Genomic DNA, 25,377 nt, shown 5'->3' with positions numbered 1-25,377 from the left:
GGTATTCAAAGCTCGATAGCGATGTCTACTGTACCCTTACTAGGGCAGGGCGATATGGCAAAAAATAAAATCCAGGTTTCTTGCAGAATGTTGACCGTTTCAAGATAAAATGCAACTAAAACAAGATTTAAACAAAATTTCTTAACCAAAAGGCAGACGCTAAGTTTTACATCACAACTCATGTTAAATATCAAAAGCCAAGGCAATTCAAAATCAAAATAACAGAAAGCATAACACCAGTAGTGTGTTATATATAACATTAAGAGTACTTAAAAGTACCTTTCAACCCGTCACCTTCATGCAAATTTTAAATCAAGCTAACAACATTAAATCTTTACAGGTTTTTACATTTTACTGCACTGCTTTTCCATTGTTTTTCTAAGTAAACATGCACTCAACGTAATTATTTGACCACTGCACTCATGTCTGCTTCTCACGACACAGCAATCTTAAAACAGGGTGCTTAAGTAAAAAAAAACTGCTACAAAACATTCAACACTGCTAATTTTCCCATTCCCCTGTCAGCATCTCATGTTTTTCAAAAAAAACATTGTTTATGAATAGCCCCTTGTGACAATATGTTGTGTGTGTGTGTGTGTGTGTGTGTGTGTGTGTGTGTGGGTGTGGGCCCACATTTGAGTGGTTAATCAGGTGTGCTGTCATGTTGTATGCTGTAGAATAAAATAAAACTATCCTCAGCTTGTTATGAACAGACCTCATTCCAGGCATTTAACCAAAAACCCATTAAAAAAAAAAAAAGTTCTATTCACTTTGAGACAATAAAACCATAAGTGGTAAAATGCTCATTCCCGTGCTTTGGCCTACAAATATACAATTCCTGCAGCACTCTGAATGCTAAATCTTCGATTCTGCTAAAAACAAAACCACAGGTAAAAGAAAAGATTTATAATGTCAAACAATGTTTATGGGTAATAAAATAAATGAGAAAATTCATGAGTCCTCCTCATAGGGTTATTAAAATATCTAGCACACCACTTTTCAATAAGCTTCGCATTTAAAGTATCGTTTTTGCCTGTAACACAAATAAGGAAAAACGTTACACATCTTGCACAAAAGATTTGATCGGCTGACTTCGAGCGTCGAAGGCTCCTTCCGGTCACTGCGAGAATAGAAGAGTCCACATTAAGGGCAGTCCTTACTCAGATGGGGTGTCTGGGAGGATCAGAACCCTGAGGATTCTCCCAGCAGGAATGTGCTAGATTGGATTAATCCTGAGTAGAGAGAACTCCCTCTTAATGGGGCTTCAAAACGAAACTGTAATCTTACCGAGAAAATCCTCAGAATACAGAGAAAAAAAAAAAAAAAAAAAAAGTAGTAGCTCGGCTCCCTGCTCATACACACATCAACTGGCCATTGTTAAAACCACTGTAAGCTTCCGGCTTGAAAGACCACCAGGCTATTGGAGGATATGCTGAACGAGTCATTTAGAACTTCTACGAACTAGAAATGACAAAGAAAAAAAGTCACTCAAGTGAAATGTTTTTCAAAACAAGCCAGAGATCAGATATAAAAAAAAAGAAGCAGTTCTTTATATTCAAGCTTCCCAGAGCAGTCTGCTGTGTTCATTAGGTGCTAGGAGTAAGAGTCTCTCGCTCTCTCAATCTCTCATGTCCTGCTCCGAGTCATGCTCTGTTGACCCTAAAAGGAAACTCTAGGCCTGAGGAAGGCTCAAGCCCTTTAAATCACCAGTCAAATGGGATGTTTATTAGTGGGGGGTGAAAGAGGATGCTTTCACAATTCTTTCTAGCAAAGGAACTAAACGTTGCAGAGGATGGAGCTGCCAAGCTTGCCACATCCTGACCATCAGGCTATGAACACTACATAAAAACAGGCAAAACAAGCAGATCCAGTTAAAACCAACTGGTTTAACGCATACAGGGACAAAAAAAGTAGTCAACCTAAGCTTAAAAATATGCTGAAGCCTAAGCAAGCATGGACAACATAAGCAGGAAAAAAACAGAACTACTTTTTACTACTTTTAAGTCAGCATTCAATGAAAGACGGACCTTATATTTGAATGGCCACTCTTACAAATCGATTCATCTGTGCACGTTATTACAAAAAGAAATCATTCACAAACATTTATAAAAAATAAAAGCAACAAATGTTACAATAGCATGAACTGAACATTTAATTTGCAATGAAATGCACTTCAGTACGGTTACTTTTTTCAAAATGAAAGAACATTGAATAAGCAAAAGTTATAAAAGTTAAGTCAAAGACTGCAAGACTAGCAGTTGGAGGGCAATGGTTAAGGATATTCTGCTCAAGCTATCAAAGACACATCAGAGCTGAACACCATTCTAGAACGAAAAAATTCTGATTTTGACTCAAGATACTGAAGAACTATTTTTCCTGTAGATTAACATGAACAGACTGATTGTTCACCACAAGATTAATAATGCAAGCTGTAAAATAAAATGACTATAAAGCCTTTAACTATGCAACGCCAATGTTTTAGCAAACACACATTAAGTCTGGCTCCACCAAGGTATAACTTTTCAAAACCAAACAATTCCAAAAGAGCTAAATTAAATTAAATCTGCCAAGATTTCACACGAAAATACACTTGTCTGCATGCTGTACTTTATGGTGGACAATATTTGTTTATTATGAGTGGTTCAAATCGCGGTACATCGAATAAAGTTTTAATGATGATTAAAATATGAAACTATAATCATGGGGAATTTTATCATGATTTATCATCAAACCGGTAAATGTTGCATGCCTTCTAGAGAGTCCTTGTTATTTGGAAAAAAAAAAACAAACTAGGTAAATCATAAACTAGGTAACATGTTAAATGAGTTCTGTGCGGACCACAAATATCCCTAGCTGAATCTGTACAGTAAAACAGAAAACGGAAACTGCAACAGAAAACGGTTAACACGTCCTACAGAGCCACTAAAGGGACATATGGTTAGCCGCATGCTAACGGACTGTAGCCTGTTACATTAAAAGTACATGTAATTTCATTTACCAGCAACAGTAAGGAGAGTAACTGATAGGATGATGGAAAATGATTTGCAGATTCTGATCACCACGGACAAACATCCAATCTTCTGTGGTAAATTCTGCCACTACATAGTATATACGTGATTGCCAGTTTCGAAAGTAAAAGTAAAATGGTTGCATGCGCGCACTCAAGTGTTTTCAATGCATCACATATTAATAATAGCTCACTGATGCATGTAGTTACAAGAGGAAGTTTTGGAATATATTTCTGCACTTTAATCCAAGAAGTCGAATAGTTTAATACCAAGAACTTTTTCTCCTGCAAAAACCAAACTCCTCAATGAGATTTAGAAAAACTGATCTAAGACAAAGTCTCTTCACTTTTAACCTGGAATATTTATTCAACCCAGAATGAATCTAGAAGTAGTTTGACCAAATACGCCAAAAAACAAACATTAAATATCCATTGCACAAAAGAAAATGTCCCCAATACTTCCCACTTCAGTTTATTTGACTATTACTGCTACTATTACTATTGCAATAGTCAATATTTAAGCTAACATATGAAAGCAAACAAACAAAAAGATGAAACTGTATTGAGAATTTAGGGTGGGGGGTGTAAAATATAACCCAGGCATGTTCTCAATGGGTTTTGTGACATTCACCCGCATAGGGTAAAGCAGAGAGAGAGAGAAGTGAGAGAAACCACAGTTAAATCTGAGGTGGTCTAGTCCATTAGTAGTTCTGATGGAAATAGCTGGCAGAGGTCCTCAAAGCACATCTGAGCAGATAAACACATGGAAACATGTCTGCCAACATGCTCTTGACAGCAATCAAACTCGAGATCACCAAAACCATTCCCACATGCTATGGAGTCAGTGGCTGTACAGAGAATGCATTTCCTGCACTCAAAGCCGCAAGGCATGTTTGATGTGCTTTGGAGATGAAATGTCCTCAGAGAAAAGGACAAAAACCGTCCCCACATCACGTTACATTTAAAATACTTCAACCGCAAGCATCTCGTGCAAGTGTAGTCAACAACTGAAGCTACACACAGGAAGAGAACTAGGTAGAAAGAGACCAGCCACTGCTAAAATAGCTGCAAGGGTGGAAAAAAAAAAATGTTTTGGTCCAGGTTGTTGTTGTGGGTCTATAGCAGGGCCTGTGACTGTGTCTATGTAGTCTATCTGCTCATGAAAGTCATCGGCAACCTCATTTATACAGGCTTCAATATGTCCTGTTAAGACAGCAGCTTACAGTAGCTCATATAATACTGTACACTATGAACGTGCATCTGGAGTCAAGCCTGTATTCCTTACCAGTAACCATAGCAACGGTGACCGAAGTAATAAAGACGGCAATGTCTGAAAGTCTTATCACTTTCTGATACAGCAAAAGACCAATGGTGCCACGTCACAAGCATTTTGCTACAAGTAACATTTGAGTCACGAACAGAACACAAAACTGACAGCAGCGGCTAGGGTGGAGAAAAACTGACTGGATCTAAAACTTTCAGGTGACACACAGCTCATTTCTCCTGCACTTTAAGTTCATCAAACCACACATGAAAACACTGAACGCACAGCAGACGCATGAGCATGCCTCGGACACCGTATGATATCAGACAAATGGTGATATCAAATTTCATCTGTAAATGTCTGTACTGTGTGTGAACGGAACCGTATTAAGGACTCAGGATTGACAACTGTATTCTGTGTGAACATGGCCAATGACCTATATGTGGCAATGGGCATTGTGGGATTAAGGAGGAGACGGGTGCTTTTATGCAAGCCTGAGGGCACAGCCATCCTTTATCCCACCTCTCTTCTGTTTGCAGCCCGTACTCGCTGTGCTGTTCCCCAGGGCATCGGATTACAGGAAGCGCCACCATTTCCACAATTCAGTCAGCTCCATTTATGTGGGAAATCAGGCCGCAGGAGCTACCCTCCCCCCGCCCTATGCCACAAAGTGCCTCTCTTGTCAGATAACACTGCCTCTCTTATCTCACTACATGTCTGACTGCGGCCATGATGCCCTGTCTGAATACTGAAGACAAAGCAGAATGCGCATAATCACTGGGGACCTGCGGACAGTAGCGGACACACACGAGTTATTAAAAAAAAAAAAAAAAAAAAAAACAGATACACAAGCATGCTTTGCACACCCAGCTTATTCAGGGAAACTGGAAGCTGAAGGTGTGCTTTTCTAGTGTCTCTCATCAGTGTTTGAAAGCAGACATCCTTAACAATGCTTTGACGAGACTGAAAGTCTGGCATCAAATATCAGCAACAGCAGTTTATTGTAGTATCTTAGCAAGACAAATTAAATTCAGCCATCCTATCTGTCCCATGCACCTTCAGAGAAACCTGACACTATCTCCTAAGCAGCAAGAGGAAGAGCCAGAGACTGTGAAAAGCCATGTAATTCAGTAGCAAAAGCTGATCCCTGCTCCTCTTCAAAGACATCTACATTATTGATCAAGCTTGGCCTCTGTAGGAACCACTCCATGTTCCATCCAATGGCATTATCTGACCAGTGAAATTGGGCCATTAGATATACATCTAAGGAAACCGTTCCAACACAATACTAGCTAGAACCTATATTAAGCTGCTATAGTAGGATATTAAGCGGTCCTCCCGAGTCTGGCAGGTAGTTTTGAATACTCACGTGCCTGTATGCACAGAGAATCAAATTAGATCTTCTTTGGTCAAGGTTTCAATGTCGGAAAGGTATTATTGTTAACAGTCAACTAGTTGAATGCGGGGCACAAGCAACATGGAAAAGAAAAAAAAAAAGTTATCATGTGTTTTTAAGGCTTGTCGGTTTAAGTTCAAGCACAATAAAATGTTAATGAGAAGAAGAAAAAAAAACACAGCATGCAATTACCAAATCCAATTTTTTTTTTATTATGCTTGCAACGTCAAATGAAAATCCCAGTGATCACTTAAGCACAGCTGATTATATTTTTAGTGAATATTAGAACATATATTACTGCAGCTTAACATACCTTACATAGCTTATAACATCATAGCTTATTATTACAAAACATAATTAAAAGTAATTACTCATTGCGTTATGTGAGATTTGGGTCATGTGAGATTTGGGTCATATTGGCCACCCCTAGGTTTTGTGTTTAGATGTGTTGACCTTACTGAATGAGTACATTTGTATTAATAAAATGATATTGTAAAAAGCACACCAAAATGAGCGCAATAATTTATTTAAACAGTGATAGGAAAGGAATGTTTAACTTAGGGCTGGGCAATATACATCGTGTCAAAAATATGCACACCTCGTCAGAAAAGCTGGCGCTTTGATTAGGGGTAAATCTCCATGACCTGTTTTCAAATAGAGCGCCAGTTAACACACAGAGCTGTAGATCACTGACAAGCTATGCAATAACGCATTCGGTTTCAGGTGATTCATGGGTGATTTCAGTGATTTATGGCTGTGTTAACTGGTCCGTTTGAAAACAGGTGATGGAGATATAGAATTTATCAAAAAACGAATTGCTTTACTGATGCGCATAAATAGTGATGAATATATAATCGCCATATCTTAACTGTCTGATAAATTTAAAAAGGTTAAAACGTTTGTTTGTTGTAGTGGAACGAGTTAAAAAACCTGGCAGGGCAAGTGAAAACCTGAACCACTGGCCCAACTGTGAACACAACAAAGATGCTGGACACATAAATTAAATGCTGCAGTGTAAATGAAGTCATATTTTTGGGGGTGTGGGGGGGCTGGTATATTAATACGTCTTGAATTTTTACTGATTTCCACTGCAGAACACAATAATACAAGGCCCTTGTTTTGTTACATAACCTAAAAGGTAAATTATGCATAATTACATGCAACTAACCCAATCCAAACCCTAACCACATAATCAGCACACAGTGATAATCAACAGACTAACACAGCACTTCATTTTATAACTAGACCGTAATAAAGGACACCTTTAAATAAAGCGTAACCTAGAATTTTTGGTATCATGCTACTCTAATCTCCCAGCCAATTTAACGTAAATAACAACACACAAGCGACTTTGTGTGGCGAAAGCCAGAAATGATTTTTGACTCGGTTGGGCTCAGGGAGCGGGGGGATGGGGACAGCCCAACGCGAGCAGATTAGTCCATCTGGCATACACACACAGCTCAGCTCTGCTCCAGCCTACACTGCTGCAAGCGTGCCAATCTATGAGAAGAGAAATTACAAAACAAGAGCCACTGAAGAGGCAAAGAATCGGCGATAATAAACCATGAAGAGTGTATGGATAAAATATGAAATGCGTGATATGACAAAACTGCAGAAGAGGCGGCTCGGTGAATTGAGAATCTGCACCATTCCTGACACAGTTTCCAGTGCTGTTTCTACAGCACAGCCGTGCTTGGCTCAAACGCTCTCCTGTTGTCAAGGCAACTGTTTCTCTGGACCAGAGGAAAAAAAAAACTCCCACATTCCTAGAAATTTAAATATACGGCCTAATCTTATGATTTATCTTCAATACCTATAAAAGTATAACAATGGATTTCTGAAAAAGGCTATCTGTGCAACCTTGATTTAACAGTCAAGCATTTATGAGAAACAAGTGCATAAATCCAACATTTCAGCGCACATTCTGACCAAAGCCTTAGTTCAGGTTCTGATTTACTGTCACCATGGCAATTGTACACAATGACTGTACATTCTTCCTGTGCAAAGGCAATTCTGCAAAGGTCTGAATGCTAAATCATCAATGTGTCTGCGAGGTTTAGCACTCTATGTAGTAGACTAAAACAGCGATAGAAAGTAAGAAACCAAGCAGAGCTGATCTCCGATCAAGTTATGCATCTAATAAAACTACTTTTACGCAATGAAGTGGAAATGTCATCAAGGATGGCTTTTTTTGTATGCAAAACATTGTCGTCATGTACAGAGGCATCCATCGGCATTGCTCCAAAAATCAATAAAAGCAGCATATAAAATGAAATAAGGGTTTCCTTGAACCAATAAAGGAACGAAAGGAACGCTAGTATGTGAACTATGAAGTAAATGTACTAATGCCTTCACAGTAAGGACATAGTGTAACAACATCCTTTAGCCACGACAATATTCCCATTATCACACACTGCTTTATCCAAACAGCGCAAAGCATATAACCAGTGCCATTACAAATCATTATGTAACTATTTCTCCATTCAAAGAAGACGATGATTTTAAAATACAAGCTACAATTACATTGTGCTCACCTGGAGCGGACTACTTTGAGAATGCTGCTTCTGCAAAGCGCTCAATCCATGCATGTTACATAAGCAACAGATGTAAGGATGCTCGTTCGGAACAATAACAGAAAGAGCTAAAGAAATCCCAGAAACCTTACTGCTTCCAAAATATGCAAAGAGATGGAGATCTGAAGCGTGAGCACACATTATGTTAAACAGCAGAGAGTGGGCTGGGGTTGGTGAAATTCCCCAGACTCTGAAGCTCCTGTCTAAATACACTTAAGATTCAGGGATGAATGGAACTGCAGAGGCATTGAGTGGTGCAACAACACGGGCACAGCATGCAGACCAGTGACACACACAAAAAAAAGAGAGGTAGTAACAGTGTCAGTGTAGCCAAAGAGTAATGCTCGACAGCCAAGGTGGTACATTAGGCACTCGAAGTAGAAGCCCAGAGAACTATTCCACATTTAACCTTGCTCACATACACAGCTTGTAAATAACAGGAGAGCGGTATAGCAGCTTCTACAGACATAATCTTCTCACGTCAGCTCTCCTCGATCAACTGGGCCGAGTGAAGGCTCACGGTAATTGGGTCAGAGAGGGGCTTCTGGTCCTATTGCAGATAGTGACGCAAAACTCGGGTCAGGGCCTCAAGGTAATGGGAGTTGATGAGCGGGGCAAACGAAAGGTGTCAGGAGCGTGTGGGTCGGCAGTCACATTTCAGGAGACCACCGTCTCCTGCGTGGCCCATATGTCACATTCAATCCCCTCCCATCAGACATGCACGGCACCACCCACCACCGAACTCCACTTTTCCCCCAGTTTCTCATTTATTCTTCATCGGAAACCTGTCTCCCCAGGAGAGGTGGATATGCATGAATTAAGGCTGGGCAGAATTACGGTTGAGTTAACACAGGGAAAAATGAGTCTGGCAGTGGAAAAGAGGTTGCAAATGTGTGTGCGCATGTATATGTGCTTTGAACCAAAGTCTACCTGAAAGGAGCGACTGCTTTCCTCTACCACTGCCAAACGGGGACAAAAAGTGACGGTTCTAGAGCAACAGAATCAGTAATTTCATACACTAGCATCACTAGGAAACGGAGTGATCCTATTAAAAGTATATGGTTAGCCCCTTTAGATCTTTCCAGACATTTTAGGTCTTGACTGAAAAGCACTACAGCAAAGGAAATCAATTATGCTAATAGTGCACTAGATCGAATGCTAACTTTAGCCAGATAGCAATGAAAGCGTAGGTCCAATCCTCCCTGCAAATACCTGCTCAAAGCCACCCCTCCTGAATGCATATACATAAACAGTTCAGACGAGCAGAGACAACATTAATATAAGACATCTAGTTTCACTCACTGGTGAGAAAACATTAATGTACAGTTCGTAAGACTATTAGAATACTGGGAAGGAAAGTCAGGTTGTTGATGTTTGCCTGCCATTCTTGCTCTGTCTGCATAGTATACATGAACGTGCTCAAGACATATCCTGGGAATTATTTGATTATTATTAGAAATATTGCACCCCATCCCAGCATGCATGCACGTACATATTTAAAGTTATACACCCATAAACAGAGAGAGATAGAGAAAGACTATTAACACAAATTTATTACAATACTTTTTCACAATTCTATCATTGGGTTACCATACTGTAACTGAGCAAGCAGTTATTAATATAACAGTTTTATTTTCACTTTCAAGATTCACAATTATAATACAGAACGGCAGTACTTAACACACATTTTACAAGAAAATTGAGACCAAATAAATACATAAATATAAAATAATGTGTAGCGCAAACTATTTCATATTGAATGAATAAAGCAACTAAATGAATCTCTATGAAAAAGTTGTTGGAGAGGCAGTATTGATCTTCTGTGAAGGCAACATTTAGCCACACTGTAAAGTCAAAGTAGCATGTATCAAATCCTGTCAAAATGCAGATTGGCTGTCAATATAAGTCATTTTTAGACTCTTAGTTCTGAAGCTTTCAAAATGTTTTCATAACACAATGACAAATGAGCAAAAAAAACTTTGATTTCTCAGTTCATGACTCCTTTAACACAGAGCAATGATCACAGATGATCAACAAGTTTTAAATATCTCCTTCAATAAAAAATAAGCATGATTAAATAATTTGTAATGCTAGATATTCAGTTGATATGTTTGCATAAACCAAAATAATCTGTTTAAAAATCAGACTGATGACTCATTGAATATGACTGATGGGGGTTTACAATCTTAAAAAAATGGATAACAAAATGACTGGTGTATTGAAAACATGCTATCAATAGAAAATAAAATGAAGCATATAAATGTACATCTACCTTTATACATAAATAAAGATTTGAATCAGATTGCAAAGTTTACAGTTCTTTTAGAGTCTGAAATTTATGGGGCAATCCAAAGCTGTCCCAATGGACACGTGTCATGTCGTGAATGGGCTGTCTAGGTCTATTTTCACCAAATCTCCTACAGGCAACACAAAAACTGCACTGAGATAGCAAGCATCCTTTCGTATCGGCCAGGGACCCAACTTAAAAACGGAGGTCAAAAGGACACACCGTCATGAAACGTAAACGACCATTACCCCGGTTCAAATCATTACAGCAAGTTCAATTATTCACACGGTTCCTCTGAGAAACAAACAGTATCAACAAGACTGTAGTGAGCAATATGCTGGAAAGCACTACGATAGACTAAAAATGTCCTCGACAGAAAAATCCAAATTAAATATAAAGTACTGCACTTCTCAGAGCGGCCATCACGCTGGCTGACAATTCCACCCTGCAGAGGAAAGGGTAATTTCTTCTGAATTCATGCATATGTAATCATCAATATGACCCTGGGGCACGTCAACTCCTCATACAGCCACTAAAATTCAAATGAGAACAGGCTCAATTCTACAGAGGGCTTTAAAGGAGGAACACGGTGGGTGCATGAGAAAATGTTGTCGGAATTTTCCTCTCCATATATCAGATTAACTGGACATGTATTCTGTAATCAAGCCGACTAATATTTCAAAAACAGTCAACATTAGGGCTGCGACAAAAGAGAACTTTGATAACGGACTAATTGTTGATTAATTTGGCAGGCTTTGATAAATTACTCGGCTTTTGCAATCAGTTAAAATAAGGAGTTACACTGATTCTATTCTAAAGCTGATTATTAAAGCTGCTTGCTTTAAAGCATTCTTTTTCTGAAAGTGGTGACCTTACTAGAACGCCCATCACAGAATCTGTGTAAACGTCCACATCTCTAGGGTAAAATGCTTTATTAACTGCTGTTTTCTCTCCACTGTAATTTAAGGCATGTGTTCATTTTGAAAAGAAAGTGGCAGCGCATATTTCCACACTTACCTAAAAGCCGCACTTAGCAGTGCGGGGATGTTCATCGCTGCTTGCAAATATTAAACAATGTTTTTCCCATTAACAAAAAAAGTAGTGCATTGTGAGCATCATGGCCTTTACACGTCATTTTTTGTTTATACCACACTGTACTGGTGTCTTCTACTGGATTGCAGTCAGACTGCTCAAACCAAATTATTACATGTCCTAAAACATTTGACAATTGACATTTGTCATGTTGACTAAACATTGAAAAACTGGATCAAAACGGATAAAATGGAACCGTCTTACTTTACGAGTGTATGGAAAGGGCTGTGCAATTAAATTTGATCATAAAATGCATCTCGTCTGTAAACTCGGTTACTACACGGAGCTTTAGTTCACTGAAAAGCTGGGAAATATCTTGTTCAAAATCGAAAATGATTCATCTGTGAAAATGAATGCAATATTGCCTAGCTTGTCAGTGAACTATGGCTCTGTGTAGTAAGGTCTGTGTAGGATGAAAAGTTTGATGTTCACTCATTTATTTTGTGACATAACTAGTAAAGAGGAAGAGATTGATTCACGTGACAGTAATGTTAATCTAAGAACATTCAGTATAAATGCACACAGGCTGTATCTTAATCAAATATAACTATATACCTTTACATGTAATAAAATACAATGTGAATATCCCACATTTCTGCCAAAATACCATGGTGCAGTGAGTGTTATTACAGTAAATCCATGGTAAATGATGGTGATGTGTAGACTGAAAAGAATTCTGACCATCTTGTTGCAGTGTTTCTCCTGTTAGGCTTTAAACTAGTTTAAAAACACAATGTCATATGTGCTCTTCTCTGCTTGTGTGACCGAGTAAATTCATCTGCTCTAGTGAGCTCGCACTGTGTGAATGGTGATCAGAGCAGATAAACGCTGCGCGTTGCACGATTCAAATGAGTCTTACTGTTTCGTTCTGCTTGTGGCGCATATATTGTCTTCAAATCGTTTTAATCGAGGGAAATTTTAATGTGATAATTATCATCCAGCCCTACTTCAAATAGCTCTCAAATTTTACATGTTATGCTATGTTTACACTAGTGCTTTTATTTAAATGCATAATTTCCCCCCTCGTTTAGGCTACTGAAGAGCCTTGGTTGCATTCAGTGCTGTCTGCCCATTTTCTCTTTCACAAGCACTGTTCTGACATTTCAAATTTCATTTTAAAAACAAAAGAGCACCAGTGTTCCATCTATGGGGGTTGGGACACTTTCACACTACAGCCTCACGTGTGAGCCACATCTCTGTGTGTAACCGGTGTAAACTAGTAGGTGTGTTTACAGTAGCGCACGCTGGTGGGCAGACCCCTCGGTAGAGCTAGAGCATACCGCTCTATATACCTTCACATCGCTCTTGCAGATGAAACACTGATCGATAGTTGAACACACCTAGTGCTGCAGCCTTATTGGCTCACCTTCACGAGATTAACCCCTTTAGATATCAAAGTTTGGTACTGAACGACAAGACGTTTTTTGATACTTGATGGTTCCTCAAAGGTATCAAACTCCATATTATCTATTAACAAACAGTCAAACCAGAACTGTGCAAAAACAGTCTAAAAGACTGTTGCTGATTATTATGTTCCTGATATAAAAAAAATTAAATAAAATACACTCCCTCTCTTATTAGGGAGATTACTTCTTGATACGGCTGCACGATATACGGCATGCGATAGTCATATACATTTTGTCAGTAAAGCCAGTTCTGTGATTAAAAATAAATCTCCATCACCCCTTTTCAAATGGAGCGGCATTTAACACACAGAGCCATAGTTCACTGACAAGGTAGGCATGATTTCTTCAATGAATTAATGAGTTTTTCACATTCTAAAGCAGGGAAGATGTTCTCACTATATTATAAGAACACACAAATATCATCCAGCTGCTCATTTCATTAACATTTTACAGTGAGTCCCACAGGATTTTGTGGCGGCAGGTGACATCATATAAATTTAAATAGATATGATGTCACTTCATCAAGTTTTGTCACTTTAGATCTGTTCTACTCTATAAACAGTCACGCACTAATGCAACTGAATGCCCAATAAAACTGTTCATAACATATGTTCTGTTGTCATACATAAAACAGTCTATTAATACAAGTTTACCCGGAATTACTCAAACAATATTCCTTAGATCCTGATTTATAAATCGACATTGTCTGATAAAATCAATATATCTTACTTTCAATAAAAGGCGACTATATTCGGTTGTTTTGGCTCATTCAGCCCACTCTGTGTCTGAGTAACCAAGTATGAGGATATTAACAGACAAACTTTAAAAGTCCATACTTTTAATGACGAGTCCGGTTGGTACGGCCAACTGAAAGTGCAGTTTCTCCGCCGCTCACTGCACAGAACATACGCGAGAGAGACCTTGCGTCTAGAGACCTTGCTCTTGGGGGGCACTACTGGAGACGTAGTCACTAGGTTTGTTAATATATACCAGTTATGGAAAAAAGCTCTGAAAGTTGCCAGTTCTACAGTCACGCTCACGTGGCTGCATGCGGTGGATTGTTGCAGCCCACCAAAAATAATTCATGGGAAACATTGGAGATTTTCAGAACGAGCAGTATGAAACATGTAGGGTGTCGGGAGATGTTCCACTTGTTAATCGCTCGTGGATGGTTTTATTATTTTGGGCTGATCAAACCAAGCATAAGAACATTATAATAGTAATGAAAACAAAATGTGTCACCAAATATACTTGGGTGGAAGTTAATATTAGCATCTGGTATCGACGCGGATATTAAATACATTTTTAGATTGGATGTCATGACAATTTGCCCGATCTGGCTTATTCCTGAATTATGCTGAAACATTTATATTAATTGACCATTTATCAATATAAATATCACTGCACGCAAGATGATGGGCAAACAGCATCTCTGCTCCTTCTGCTGAGAGTTGCATTAAGTGGTCATCGCCTGCAATCAAGGTTTAAAAACATCTGTATACTTTCGTTCTCTCTTGTTTGTTGCTTAATGATTTCTGATTAACATTAGAATTGCCTAGTTTGCTTTAAAATAATAATAATAATAATCAGTATCGGAATCTGCCATGATCAGTACATCACTTAACATTTTCAACAGCATGTTAAGCTGCGGTATTAAAATTGTCATTGAGAATATATTAACTACTGAAATCTTGGTTAAGTGATAACCCTGTGACCTAGGTGAAATTATATTAATGTGCAGCTGCTGGAAGATTTCATGACAGAGCTAAACCCTGCCGTGCTGGAGAAAGAGAAAGCATGTGAACATGAGCAGTTCTGGGCAGCCCCTGTAGAGAAACCACTCTACCCAACAAAAATATTCCCCTACGCAAAACTGAATTATTCATTATGTAAAATATTCATCATGAAGCAACGGTTGTTGCTTTAAATAGCTTTCAAGTTTAGTCAAGCAACTCAAACAGTCAGGTAAAAGTGCACTAAAAGTGCAAGAAATTAAAGCCATACAAGACACATGGCCAGAAAGTACTGGGGAAGCTCCCAAATTATAATTATTCTGTCCTTATCAGTGAACCATGCAAACTGGGTTAAGTCCTGTGGTTCACCATGCACTGCATTTTTGTAATCGTCAGCACAAACAACTGATTTCTACATTAAAGAATCTTTTGCAACTCATATTTCGTACCTACAACTGAAAACCGCAAAAGCAGCTGAACTAAAATGAAGGCCCATGCACGGTGAAAACAATCTCTACTTCACACACAGAAGACAAGTGTGCTTCTATTAAAAGCTACAGAGTGATGTGGGAGTTTGGCACTGGAAGAACACGTGGATTCTATTATGGGCAGCACATTCGACAGTGGTAGCAGAACACAAACACTCTATAGGGCCTGCTGACAAAAACCTGTTTTGCCTAAAATGAATGGCAGCTACAGCACTACAAAAGCTTCTGTAATCAGCACACGGTAGATGAGAACAGGAAGAATTAGAATTCACTTTAACTCATTGAATCCTCTGTCTGAAAACGACCAGTGATTAGTATGACAACACAACTAGTATCTACTTTCCTAGTCATTAAACGTTTTGAAGCTGTATGATAGCTGTATGCTAGAGAAAGTCAAAAATGTACTTGCTTTAATCTCGCTGGCAATTGCAAGCAATAGAAAATTCCAAAAAGTGTGATAAATGCTGTTCATCGTTAGTGACGTCAAACCTGGCACGCTGTGTCTTGAGGTGCTTTTAATGCATTTTTAGAACTTGACAATCCGAGTTAATACCCAATTGCACGATTTAACAGCAGCAGAATATGCATTCTACTAGATAACTGTTTTTATGTTCCACGGGAAAAGGGAAAAAGCGAAACTCAAGGGTGAAAGGGTTCATTTTGGGGTGAGTTATTCCTTTAAATGTAAAATGCAGCGTAAATAGCAGCATCAGGCTGAAACTGAGCGTTCAAATCTGAAGCTCACCCAAAGGCTGTTAAGACGGCAGATGGGCACAGCAGCATGCTGCTATTGAAAAACACTCCCATGTAACCACAAACTGGTTTTGTGTGCTGTTGCACCAGGAAGTCACAAGTATTTGGGTTCAAAACAATCTGTGACTCGCTTTTGCAACCCAGCAGCAAAAACGAGAGAAAGGCCCTGAGGGTTTAGAATGACAACCTTACCAAACCTGTCCCAACAAGGAGCAGTGGAAAATCACTCAACCCTTACAAAACAAAAACAGACAGCAATATTTTTTGAAAGAATTGTTTCATCTAAATGCTAAGCAGCATTCAACAATGACCTGATCTGGCCAATTCCTTTTTAGATACCACTTAACATTAGTTGTAGCATTAATAGTAGTATTTAATATGTTGTTATTGATATTTTTAGGGCTGGGACAGACTGATTCTAAGGTTTTCCAAATGCGTTGCTATTCCTCTGGAATCAATTCTGAGCTCAGATTTTAATAGCGCTTGTGTGTTTGGCCGAGTCATGATATTTCACCTCGGTTCATAACGCTTGTACGACACGAGATTAATGTAAACACAGCTCAACACCCTTGTAATTTGCTTCAACCATTATGAACTTTATTAACGATTATTTTAGACTCAAGGATTTGGGTACGGCTGTTTTTAAAGCATGGAGACCCATCTGCGGTTCAAAATGCATTCGGAAAATCTCAGAATCGATCCACGAATCGATTTTGCATCAATTTATCATCCCAGCCCTAGTTATTCTCCTTTTCACTGAATTTTGGAGAAAAAAAATCTAATAGCAACTTCTGGTGCTGGTAATTTTCATGAAACAATTTTTGAAGAATCAGAATGCAGTATAGTTACCATTACAGCTTCCAAAAGACTGAAAAACTACCACGAAGGCTACATAAATAGATTACAAACGCACTACACTCCATGTCTTAAAAAGCCACGCGACAGTTTAATGAGGAACAGACAAAAATTTAAGTTGATATAGAGTGATACTCCAGCTTTCTGCCACAGCTCACAAATCCCATTCTCCCTTCCACGTATTCTGCGCAGCTAATAACGTTACAACACATGGCAGAAATTGTGCTATACCATCACTGGTGTTATACATCCCTTTTAATTTCCTGTTTCATTTATTTGTCAGAGGGAGATGAAGATTTTAGTGAATAATGATTACATTTCAAAGACTTTCCCACAAAAAGCTTCAGAAGACATTGGAATTGGTGTAGCGCTGCGTAAATATCCTTTACATTTCTTCAAAGGTGTGCTAAAACCTATAACCACAACTAAAAACGACACCAGCATACAGGTTTGAAAAGGACACATGCAAGTAAATGCTAAAAACCTCAAAAGAGTTCTAGGCAAGTTATTTCTTTACAGAGGTGTACTTTAAATGTCTCTTTCGGTGATCATTTCAAAAGGCGCCGACAGACAGACTACAGACAGTCTGCGTGAAAGAAATGTAAAAAGCTGAGTAGTGGAAACGAGCGCACTGGTCAAAGTAGGGTGCTTAAAGCCTTTGTGTGATGCACTAGGCACCAGGGCTGCCGAAAACAAAGAGGTGTCAGAGCCCTGCAGTGGACCTCCTCTCTTTGGTCTTTGGTTAGGTATGCTTTTCAGTCACGCACAGGCTTCGGCCCTCCCCCCTTCCTGTCCCTGCATTTCAATGTAAATAGGCCGATTGAATGGCTGCAGCTGCCCCATCAAAAGGACAGTGCTGCTAAAGGGCCCAGTCATTGAGATTCAGCCGAGCCACGCTTCCCCACCCCCACACATCACAAGAAGAGCCGAGCAGCAGCCAGCAGCCCGCAGGAAGTGCTCTTCAATTTAGAAAATGGCCCCATGTAAACCTGAGCAAATGTGGTCCTGAAAGCAGCAACAGTGAGTGAAATTTGTGGTCCTGGGATATGGTTGAGAGATGGTGCAACAGGACACAAAGCTAGAGGCTGATTCCGAAGATCTCAAAATGCGATTGAGAAAATCATTTCTATATCAAAAAACACCAAAAACAAAAACACTAAACAGCGTAGGTCTGATTCAACGTCTCTGCAACTGAAGTATCTGCTGGTAAACAGTAAGCCTACAACAGCCTGTGCCGCTAATACAGATAATGTATTACTCAGCCTTCAGCACGTCCAATCAAAACAAACGCTGTCTCCTGCTGCCCAACCCCCTCCCCGACCTCACTCACATCTGCCCACACAAGCCAATATTCTCTCCTGCCATCAGCATCCGTACACAGCGTATTTAGATCTAAATTTCACTTGATCAACGAGGTAAAAACAACTAAAATGATCAGTAATCAAAGTTTCATATCTTTTATGTCCGTTACAACTTGTGTGTAAACACCACCATTTTGAAGATATTGAACATGCACTGTATTGTTAATGTAGGCATTTTAAAATTAGGTGAATAATTCAAGATATCTAGATTTATTGAACGTTTCATTCACTATCACCTACGACAGTTAGGAGAAGACAAAAGGTGTTTTATATATAAAAACTCCCACCTTCTCCCGTTCTAAGACCATTTTTAATATAATTATGATTGGGAAAAGACATGCAGCATGCCTTGAGGATTTTTATTTTTGGGTGAAACCCTCAAAAAACGGTAAATCACTCTCAGCAAGATGTGGCTTTATTAAACGTCAGCTGTCTACACAGTAGAAATGTGTTTAAAAAAAAATAAAAAATAATCACTCGTAACGCACTATCCATGAGTGAGTTTTAGATGTAATTTTCACAAAATATTGAGGATATCTTGGTGCAGGCAACACACAAAAACAATACAACACAAATCTGATAGAAATTCAGTCAGTCAATCTAACCTTAAATTAATCAACGCAATGCGCTTTAGCTGAAAATGTTATGCTGTCATACAACTAATTTTAGATAGGCTCAACAAACATCTTTTTTTTCCATTTACAACCTTAACTTCACTGTAAATCTTTTTTACTACATATAACATTTACAGGAAAGGAACTATTTTGTTCTATTGCGAAGGCAAAATATGATAACAGCACCGTGCTAAGACCACACTATCGCACCTATACACAGGTTTAAGAGATAAGCCTCAGTTCATAAGAGCTGATATAGAAAGATCAAAAGAAACCACTGAGTGATAATATACAGAGAGAAGAAATGCGGCAAAGAAGAGAGCAGGGGAGAAAGAAGTGTCTCCTTTGATGTATGAGAGTTGGGGAGAAATGTTATCAAACGCACTGCAGTGGAAGCACAACCTGTGCCCAAGAGAAGAGGCATCAGGCTGAGAAAACCTTCAAACCCCAAAATCAAGTGTTTGTGGGTGGATGCCATTCAGCAGTGTCTGCGTTTGTGCATTTGTGTGTTGCCATAGGGAGAGAGTGTTTTAAAGAGGTTTATATGGCATCTGGCTGTCCAAGGAGTACGGAGGGGCCTATAAAACATTTACACCGCAGGAGAGAAGTGAAACGTGAGAGAAAAGAGTGAGCGTTCCTGTTTACAGACACTAACGCTACGCAATGAGGAAGGGGAAGGCCAAAGGAAACCAGCGCACAATAATGTCATGTGAGTGGTGGCTCATACTATAACAGTACACCGACAGCATTTCCAACAGTGGGGAAATAAGATTACATCAATGCTCACAGAGTAGGGCTCCAAAAACAAATATCTGAACAAAGTTTATATTTGGCATTCCGGTTCTGACTGTTTGACGCACATGGTTTGTGATGTCACTCACCCAGGTAGTAGCTGGTTGTAGTCCCTGCAGTTATTTGTTGTAGGCCTTATGATCAAACAGCCACATTACATTACACACTACCTAAAAAAAACACGCAGGTGAAATCGTAAAATATGACCCCTTTGGCAGAGTTAAGCTTGCTATCAGAATTAGGTTTCCTGCACAAATGGAAATACTTGTGTGAAATTCTACCATACACAGACAAGACACATCTCAACCAAAGTGACTTGAATAGCTTTATTTAGGAAAAAAAAATCAATCAATCAGTCAATGACTGATCAACAAACATACATAAACAGAACAAACATACAAATGAAACGAAAGCCATTTTTTCTGTTAAGTAACAGTATTTAGGTACAAAAAAATTAACCAACGTAAAAACACTACAAAGATTTATTTCATACAGTGAAGACGAACAAACCTGTGTTAAAGCTACAAAATCGATTTTTATTTGTTTTATTGTTTGATTAACATTTATGACACAGCCTTACGAACATTAAACTGCTGTGAACCAGAATACAGTTAAACATAATTTTCTTTCTCAATTGTTTACCTTCACCTAAGCCATAAGCAATTGTTTACAAGGATTCTTGCAGAGACATGCGTTTTGCATTTTAGTTTCAAGTGCATGTATAATTTCAGGCACAAACAGATGCATTAGTCTATACCAGACGTGAATGGCGAGGCCTAGACATGGTGTCCGTGTGTGATAAAAAAAATAAATATAATAAAAATAAATATAACGATCATTATACTAAACACTGCACATCCTGTGATATGACTATCATGAATATGCACATTGTGATATTGATGCTAAAACTTTATATTGCGCAGCCCTATTTCTTGATAAGGACTATAACTCTTTCAGGTCAATCAAATTTCCATTTGTGCCAGGTTCCAATCCTCCGATCCTTTTTTGTATAAACTAAACAGCTATACAACTTAGTCTTAACATCCTCAATAAGACTAGAGTTGTGGTCAATACAATGATGTGACAATACATCATCACATGCTCCATGCTGACACGAGAATAGATATAGCTTCTGTATCAATACAAAAACTGCATTTAATACGGAGTAGAAAATTTTTCAAAAGTAATAAACAGAATACAAGATGTAGGCTACAACAAGGATTAATATGAGCTAAAAGCACATGTAGCTAAAGTTGCCAGAGATGTAGCTCTGCCCAGTATTAAAACGTACTTGCCCAACCATGCACAAATGCTCTCTCTCCAATAAGGGAAAAAAACACTGATGTTTACAAGAAGCATGTTGAAGTTTAGAGATCTCCAGTGTGATATTCTGCTGAAAGAAAAGCATACTGCAGCACGTCTGTATGAATTCACAAGGCTTTGTGTGCTTTTTGCTGCTACTATATGCCATCTCAACTATAACTACAATAAATCTAAGTATCTACAACAGTCTTACGATTCTGGTTCTTGAATAAACGTGCTTTATTGTAGCCCCTGTTCTGCGCTAAAAATGTCTGGGCTTTGGGTGGTACATATTTTTTCCTGTTTTAATTAGGAAAACAAGCTGGAAACGTTGAAATTGTAGTTCTTTATTTCAGTTTTTTTACTTTCTAAAATGTTAAATAAGCGTAATTTTTACAAATTACTACAGTAAAGTGCCTTTTTCACAGAGGGAACGTTTTCATAGTATCCAAACTAATTGTGGCACTAGGGCTGCGCAATATATTGCACGTGATAGTCACGCATCTCGTAAGTTAGACATGCCAGTGTTCAGTAATGAGAAATATCACAATAATGAACATGCACAGTATTGTTATTGTGGGCACAAACAATTTTGAGTGCACTTTAAGAACAATATTTCCATTAACTTCAAATGAAAGCGCACATTCCCTCTCTGCCAGCAGAGGGTGCTGAAAACGCCATAAAGCAGAAGCGTTTCTTTCCTATTTCAATTATTTAAAAATCCATTCAGATTTTTGTATTAGCAGTGTTTATCACAGTGCCAAATACTTCAACATTTAGTCTAAGGTAATTAAAATATTTCATAACATGTTGTTAAATTCTAAGTAATTATAAACTGTGCGTTATACTCTGCTTTTTAATTAACTCAAGCTAAGGTAAACTAAGAGTGTTACTTTTAACAAAGATTAACTCCTTCAGCGAATGTAGCTTTTGTTCATTGATGATGTTAATGCATTAACATTATGTTAACTGTAAAGTGATACCTATTGATCTTTTTTAAAATCTTTTGCACTTTAATGTGCATATTTTTTCCATTATGCATTTATTGTGCATTGCTTTATTGTAATTAAATGTTCATATATTTTTGTTAAAAGAATAAGCTATTAAACCTGTTATATTGTATACAACACTTTTTTTGCATTAATTTCAATATAGTCACAATACGCATTCCATGAGAGAAGCATTAGCAATTAATTGAACATGAAAAATGTATACCATGTACTTATCATCAAAAAGCTGGTTCTTTGATTAGCAATAAGTTCTTCTGAAAACAGGTGGAGATTTATTACTAATCAAAGAACTGGCTTTACTGACGAGATGCGCATGTGTATCGCATTCAATCTACCGTGCAGACCCACTTTTTGGCACGTTCGCACCGCAGGAATCAGGAAAATTTCAGTTTAGTTACACGCAACAAACACAGCTCTGATCCCTGCATCCTCCATTCACAGGAGAGAAAGCGACGCAAAAAGACTTCACTGTCGGCCACTTCAAAGCTCCTGCTGCCAGTGCGTATGCAACCAGGAAAACAGCACAAGATATCGGTTCTCAACGCAGAACTACTCGGTGCGAAGCCCCTTAAGTAGCCTGTCTATGTCACAATTTCTGGGATTAGAAGATTCAAAAATAAACTAAGCAGACAATTGTACCTAACAGGAGAACTCCCAATGTTCAAGATGAAACCCACACCACTACTTTCTCATACTGTACATGGGAACCTCCATATCTGAACAATGTGTATAACACATAAGCCTTGTTCTGTTAGTTTGCACTGGCTCTGTAAACAGTATTCAACAAACAGCTGTTCTACAATAATCTGCTAAAGATAAAATTAGGTCAGTAATGATGGCTACCGCGATACCTATTGCCACTTCATTATTATAATTTGTAACTTGGATAACTGATACTCAATCCTAAATAAGATTTCCAGAAACGTCCTGACAAATAACAAATACTTCACAAAATAAGTACAACTACAGAAATGTGACTTTTTCATATTTTTGCCCAGGATTGGAAATGGTTACAAGAACACAATAGTCCATGGCGTGGGAACCCTAAAACCTCAGCAAAGCATCAGCAGAACATCATGGAACTACCGACTAGCAATAACAACAAAAGCTGCTTCCAAGCTATTAGACACCTACAAACCAACTGGTCTGGAAGAATACTCTATGTTTACAAAAACTTTCAGTATCAGTTTAGTGATAGATCCTAGTTACCAAACTGTCTTTAAAGAGATGATTATGTTTGCGAGACCAAAAAAAGCCTGGCAATGAGGAACAAAAAAACAAGACCTAAATGTGTCATAATTCTCATAGTTTTGTTTATTTCTCACCATATATGCTGGCACTTATAAAAGCAATGTCATACCTTAAATAACATTTAATCTCCAACCACAGGATCTTAAAGGCACTCGATGAGCTCAACTGAACAGAATTGGCTCTTAAAAGGCTACGCTGAGTGAGACAAAGCAAATAATTACGGTTGAGTATGACTGCCATTAAAGAAAGGAAACGCTTTCTGAAGCTCCCAGTAACAGCATTCCTGACCCCACACCCCAACCAAAAGTCAATTTCCCCGCTCTCCCAAACAATGAGCAGGGCGCTCGAAAGGCAAGAATTGGGTAGAAAAACAGGCCGGACAACCTGAGACTAACACCTACGGATCATACTTCAGCTAAATCTTGATTAGCGCTCTTTAACCACCTTCGGGGTAAACGGTCTACGAGTGCCATAAGTCGATTGACTTTTCTTACGGGGTGAAACAGCAAAGCGTATTTTGCCACTGCATAAAAGTTGTGCTCCGAAGAAATAAACAAAAGTGAGGAAGGGAGGGATGTAAAGTGGCAGCAGAGTACGTGAAGAGAGGGAGAGAGAGTGTGCTAACGCCCCAACACCGCCGCAGTGTTCTTCCACTGCACCACCACCGGCTCTGTTTACTTCATCACAAACTTTCACAGATTCTGCCTCCATCCTTCAGATCACCCTTAAAAGAAGTACTGTAGGCGCAGTTCCTTGATGAATCAAACAATCGCACCACATAACGTCTAAACAAGCACGCAGACAGGTCACACCACATGCAGCCTTCACAAAATGTGTTCTCGGAGCCTCTGCTCACACCACATTAGAAACAGGGAAGATCCAAATCAACATTTAATATAAAGAGAACGGTTAGCAGCATTAAGGACACAGGTTTGCACTGAGACACCTCTATGTTTAATAAAATAGTATGTGGCACTGAATCTGCATTAATAGATCGAGACTGAAATCTTTTGGCTAAAACCGTGTTTTCTTTCTCGCCAGGAACTAATTCAACACGAGAAATGAAAACCAAAGCAAAACTCATTTCATGTTGCCCATCATAACATGACCAATCTCGTAAAAACACTGAGAACTGAGAGCGTTGCAGTAATCCAGTATTTATAGTCTGAATGGTGCACTGATAACCCAACGTAGTTTTCATTATAGATCTTATTCTGCATTTCCATAATCTCTGCAGCTACTTCAGCACACAAAATCAATGAGGAGACAACAATATTTCCTCCCATACGTGCCCTTGAAACATACATATATTAAGCTGCCCATCCCAATGGCTGATTTCTGCAGGGCAGCTGAGCCCGTCTGGCCATATCCGATTCCCAGAGAGGGAACGACAACATGACGAGGATTATTTTCATTTCTTCAGCTTGACACACTCAGCTTTAATTATTGCAGACCTTCAGTGTTACATATCTACACGGCCCACGGGAATACATAAAGGCGCACAATATGGCAAAATGCATAGATTTTGGAGCAATACGCAAACATTTCCTCGACTTCGGGGTGGGGGAGGGAAACAAACTCCCGTTAGCAACGGGGCTAAAGCCGTTAGCGGGCTAACCGTGAAAGTCGACGCCTGAGAGGACGCACAGACGTTTTCCCGACACGAAATGGCATTTAAAAGAGCAAAGAGCCATTTCAAAATGCTTACCTTCTTTAAAACGTGCGCTACATCTACAAAATTATACTTGGTATTCCCTCCCGATGCTTGTTTTTCCCATTTGAGGCCTTCTGCTTCAGCAAGCTCCGATGCGGGAACATCCGAGGCGCGCGACGCTCATCTCAGTCCGCGCTCGCGCCAGCGTGCTAAGCTAATCACTGATTACCTCCTCCGAAAATGCGATGATTAAAATCTCTCAGGGCTCCAATAAACTGGTAAGAGAAGGGGTTATAAACTCTCCATCCGTCCCTTTTAAAAGTCCATGGGTCTCAGTAACGTTACGTTTGCTGATTTGGCTTGTTTTTAGGTGTGAAAATAAAATTCCGCTTCAAGTTAATCCTCTACGTCCGACTCCTTCCGAACCGTTTCGATCGGCCTTTGACTCGCGCTGACGAAGAGCGGACGCGAGGCGTTGATACGCGGACTGTGATAGGCTGACGCGTATGGGCGGTCACTGTTTGTTCCCCGTTGTAAAG

The 25,377-nt window shown here is 39.0% G+C and overlaps 1 protein-coding gene across 1 annotated transcript in view; it reads right to left on the bottom strand.

Annotated features, from left to right (window-relative positions):
* The window catches only part of ankrd11 (ankyrin repeat domain 11), a 98,327-nt gene extending 73,021 nt beyond the window's left edge, over positions 1 to 25,306 (bottom strand). The window contains exon 1 of the mRNA XM_043243701.1: positions 24,893 to 25,306. The gene's annotated coding sequence lies outside the window, so the exon portion shown is untranslated. The remainder of the gene's footprint in view (positions 1 to 24,892) is intronic.
* Positions 25,307 to 25,377: the final 71 nt, after the last annotated feature.

Source organism: Puntigrus tetrazona, chromosome 7, assembly GCF_018831695.1.
Source record: "Puntigrus tetrazona isolate hp1 chromosome 7, ASM1883169v1, whole genome shotgun sequence".
Taxonomy (NCBI): Eukaryota; Metazoa; Chordata; class Actinopteri; order Cypriniformes; family Cyprinidae; genus Puntigrus; species Puntigrus tetrazona.
This window is presented reverse-complemented; position numbering and strand designations above follow the sequence as displayed.